The sequence below is a fragment of the Arachis ipaensis genome, chromosome B06 (genome assembly GCF_000816755.2).
Source record: "Arachis ipaensis cultivar K30076 chromosome B06, Araip1.1, whole genome shotgun sequence".
NCBI classification, from domain to species: Eukaryota; Viridiplantae; Streptophyta; class Magnoliopsida; order Fabales; family Fabaceae; genus Arachis; species Arachis ipaensis.
Genome location: NC_029790.2, coordinates 121,632,202 through 121,637,291, shown reverse-complemented (window position 1 = coordinate 121,637,291; position 5,090 = coordinate 121,632,202).

Below are 5,090 nucleotides of genomic sequence, written 5' to 3'. Positions count from 1 at the left end.
CGGACAAGCACAGGCAAAAAAAGGATGGCTTCCCAATTACAATTGAAACTCAAATAGAAAAGAGTGAGAACTAAGCGAAAAATTAGGGTCCAAAAACTTTTTGCAAGAATTCATCAATTAAATATTCAGCTACCTTTTAAATCTCTTCTGGTGTCAATACCTTGCCTTCAAAAATCCATTTGTTGCGGCTAGTTCATATGTTCCAGATCAAGCACGCTACCAAGCTTCTTTATTTTCTTCGGTGGCTATCGCCGTTTGTTCTGTCAAGTATCATCTTCCACCATTTGCGAACTAGATTATTGTTATCTTCTTCTTCTAAGTCAGCTGCTAGGATTTGAGCTAGGTTCCAAACCTGTCTTGAGTGAATACAGGTAAGTAAACAGTAGTTGACTGTTTCTTCGTGTTGGTTACACTGTGGGCATCTGCTGATTATGACTGGAACTTGCATTTAACTTTTTCCTAATAGGGAGGCCTCCGTACAAAGCTTTCCATAGCAGAACCTTCATCTTCATTGGCCACCACTTGAGGTTCCAGAGTGCTGACCAGATTCGCTTATCCCGAAAATGTGCTGGCATCATTTCAATTGGGGCATGGAAGAAATGGAACCACACCTCATATCCTGATTTTACAGTGTAAGTCTCTTTTTTCTCCTTATTCCATTTGATCTTGTCTTCCCCTGAATGAATCTGTGTTTGCATGATGACATGTGTAATTTCTGGCTGAAAATTCTTATTAATTAATTCAGTGTTCCAATTTTCAGATTCTGTGATGAGTTGAGCTACCCAAATTAAATTGGGGTTAATTTGTTGGTCTTGCATATGTGATAGCAGCCCCTGATTTTCAACCCAACGATCCTCTCAAATTCTGAGCATAGACTGTCTTCCAACTTGCCATATAACACCTTTTTCTAGAATTTTTTGACCTTCTAGTAAACTCCTCCAAGCCCATGATGGATTGTGCCCTGTGTCAGCTTTTAGGAAGGAATTGTATCTGAAATACTTACTCTTAAACACCTTTGTAACCATTGATTGAGATCTGGTGATTAAACGCCATCCTTGTTTGCCAAGCATAGCCAAGTTAAAATCCTTGAGGTCCTTAAACCCCAATCCCCGGTATCCTTTTGGTCGACATAAAGTGTCCCACTTTATCCATTGCATCTTTCTTTTCCCCTGCTTTTGTCCCCACCAAAAGAGTGTCAATAAACTCTGAATCTCGTTCACAAAAGTCTCAGGAAGCTTGAAACACCCAAATGTATAAATTGGATTGCCGAGCCAATTAATTTAATTAAAACTTTTCGACCACTAACTGATAGCAAAGTTCTCTTCCATTGCTGCAGTTTTTTGCTAACCTTTTCCTTGACAAATTTGAATGTTGATTTTTTTTATTTCTGGACAGTGGTCGGCATCCCCTGATATTTGTCTTGAGCACCAACATTGGGGACCTGAAGAATATTCACAAGCTCGTCTCTGTTATGCTGTGGTGTATTTCGGCTGAAGAACACAGCCGATTTGCTTAGGTTAGTCTCTTGACCAATAATAAGTCCATATAACTACAATATCTGCATAATACTCTGGCATGACTGAGGATTAGTTTTACTGAATATGATAGACTCATCAGCAAAGAATAAATGGCTAATGATAGGGCAGTTACTGTTTAATTTAAGGCCAGTTAGCCCATTATTCTGCTCTCCTCTGTGGAGCAGATGGGATAACCCCTCCGCACAAAGAATAAATAGGTATAGGAAAAGAGAGTCTCTTTTTCTGAGCCCTCTAGTAGGTTGAAAGAAATCTCTAGGTTGACCATCCACAGTAACAGAATATGAAACAGTAAACACACACTCTTTGAGCCAATTAATCCACCGATCACAAAATCCAAGCTGTTGCATAATCCTCCATAAAAAACTCCACTCTACCCTGTCGTATGCCTTACTCATGTCTAATTTCAAAGCCATGTCCCAATCTCCAAATCTCTTATTCTTCAGAAAATACATAAACTCATGTGCTATAAGTACATTATCACTTATTAACCTTCCTTTGATAAACGCACTTTGATTTTCACTAACAATTTTATTTATAAGAAATTGCATTCAATGAATAAGAACTTTTGAAATAATCTTATAAAAAACTATACTCAAGCTTATAGGTCTCACCTGAGCCATAGTAGTTGCATTATTAATCTTCGGTATGAGGCAAATATGAGTGTGGTTAAAAGCTTTTAGTATTTTTTCTCCCTTAAAGAAGTTGCGAACTGCCCTTAGAGCATCTTCTTTGATGGTGTCCCAGAAAAATTGGTAAAATTTTGCCGTATAACCATCATCCCCCGGAGCTGAAAACGGGTTAATGGAGAAAACGACTCTTTTAATTTCCTTTTCTAAGACTGGTCTAGTAAGGAACTAGTTATTTCTAGCTGTAACCTTTCTTCTCATCGTGGAGATTATCTCCGTTGGATTGGGTGGGATAATTGTTGAAAACAGCTTTTCGAAATAATTTGGGCTATTTGACTGATACCCTCTGCCTCAAAGCTTGCTACTCCATTTTCATCTTCCAATTTGAATTTTGTTGTTCCTATTCCTGATTTTTGTTTTTGAATGAAAAAATCTGGTATTCTGATCCTTCCATTTTAGCCATTGCACCCTTGATTTTTCTTTCCAATATCCTTTTTCGCTGAGATACGCTTCAGTTAACTCATCTTCTAAAATTCTGATCAATGTTGCATTTACGTGGTCATGTTTGCCCTTTTCATCCTCAATTCTTCTTTGCAAATCCTTGATTTGGTTCAAAGAGTTAGCCCCGCCTAATTGCTGCCAGTTTACTATTTGGTGTCGACATCTCTTTAACTTTGTGAACAGTTCGTACATTGGAGAACCCGTTGCTTCTTCCTTCCATAACTCCTTCACTATTTGCACTACTTCTTCATTTTCGCACCATCTTTCTTGAAATTTAAACTGTTTCCTTGCCTTCCTCTGTATTACATCAGAGTTTAGCAAGATAGGTCTATGATCTGAACCTTGGTCAATTAGGTGTATAATCCCAGCTCTTGGATAGTCCTCCAACCATCGGATTGAGGTTAAGCATCTGTCTAATCGTTCTCTAACTAACATCCCTCCGAACTGCCTATTACTCCATGTGAAATGGTCTCCCTCAAAGCCCAGGTCTACCATACCTCCGGCATTAATAAAATTGTTGAAACCTTGCATGGACGCTGTTGACTTCGGCCTTCCACCCTCCTTTTCCTCCGATGAAGATATAGCATTGAAATCACCTAGTACCAAATAATGTTCCCCAGCTGAGTCTATTTGGTCTAGGATGATTCTGTATTGTAAAGAATGATGGGCATCTTCGCTATGTAGGTGAACCCCCATCAGGTCCCATGTTTTTTGGTTACTCTGATCATGCAATCTCCAGTGAATGTAAAAGTTTTCACACTTTATCACTGACACCTTCGCCTCATCTTTCCATGCTAGAACCAGCCCCCCTGACAAACCTTGAGGCTCCACACATCTCACGTTTTGAAACTCCAACTTATTGCACTGTTCAGTCACAAACGAAGTGTTGTTTTTGGTTTCAGAAAGAAACAACACCTCGGGGGAATGAGATCTAGTGATCTCTTGTATGTTGTGAACTGTCAGGGGTTTCCCCAAACTCCGATAGTTCCACATCAACAGCTTCATCCCTCATTGGGTGTCAGTTGAGGGTTGGTACCCTGTCCTTTCAAACTTGAGCTCTCCTCATTGATGCATTGCTTCTTCACATTCTCTATATCTCCCCCCTGTTCTCCGTTTCTCTCCAGTATGCCTGGTTAATTTTTCACCAGGTTTTCTTGCCATATGCTTTAGTTTCATTGACCTTTTCTTGCTAGTATCCGCAGAGAAACTCTGACCAATTTGGAAGCCTGACTTCACAGCTTCTCCCAGACCTTCCAATTCGCCATTCTTACTGTCTCCCGCCGCTACAGACCCATTTTCCTCTTCTACCTCCTTTGCTGCCTGGTAGGTGATTAGTTGCTGGTTTAGAACCAAATTCTGACCCAACTTGCCACACTCCCCTTTTCTCTTACTTATTTCACCATTACTATTTATTGAACTGCACACCTCCTCTCCCTGGAGCCCCTGTTTTTCCTTCACTAACAAGCTAGCAAAGCTCTTCAGCAGGCTTACTGGTGTTGGGCGGTTCAGGGTCTCCCTTTTGTTGATCTTCATTCCTTGAGCATTAGAGTTAACATTCTCCTTTTGTTCCTCCACTCGCCAGCCTGTTTGCTCTGCCTTCAGCCAACCTTCCCATCCATCTTCTTTCACTTTGTCATTTACTGTATCCTCCAGGTAGTTGTTGCACATTCTCCGTTCATGTCCTACATAGCCACAATAGGTACAGAAGCATCCTAAGCATTCATATTTTAGAGAGATCTCCAGCACCTTCTTATTTGGTCCAGCAGTTTTCAAAACCCTTCTCAATGGCCTTTTTACATCGATCCGCACCTGTGCTTTAACTATTCGCGTCTCCCTGCCTTTTATTGAAAAGATGGCAGCATCCATAACTTCACCGAGACTTCCCCCAAGCTTTCTCCCTAACTCTTTAGTTTTATAATGTTCTGGGATTTCCCACATTTGGACCCAGATCGGCACCATTACCAGATCATTGTATTCCCCCACTATTTCTTCCTTCCATCTTGTGAGGTTAATGATAAAATTTTTAAACTGCTATGGGCCTCCTCTTTCTATTCTTAGCACATCGACTTCTTTTTTAAAGGAAAATTTAAATAAATTACCCCTATTTCTTGTACTTTAAAGCCTTCTGGGTGAGACCATATTGCTCTCATAGCTCCTTCAATGGTTCCAACAGTAAAAGTTCGATCCGCCAGAATTCTACCAACGAGGCTCTTTGAACATATTTGGAGACTTTCTCCTATCTCCTCTTCTCCAAATACTATAATTTCTTTTTCATCCATATTATCCTTACTGCGGTCCACCATTACCTCTTTTCAGAGACACTAACTTGGATGAAAAACTCACTGACTCCCATGTAAAATCAGACCACAAGATGAATACGCTACTGAGTTGTGAAAACCCTAGCAGAGTAACAATTTGAATTCGA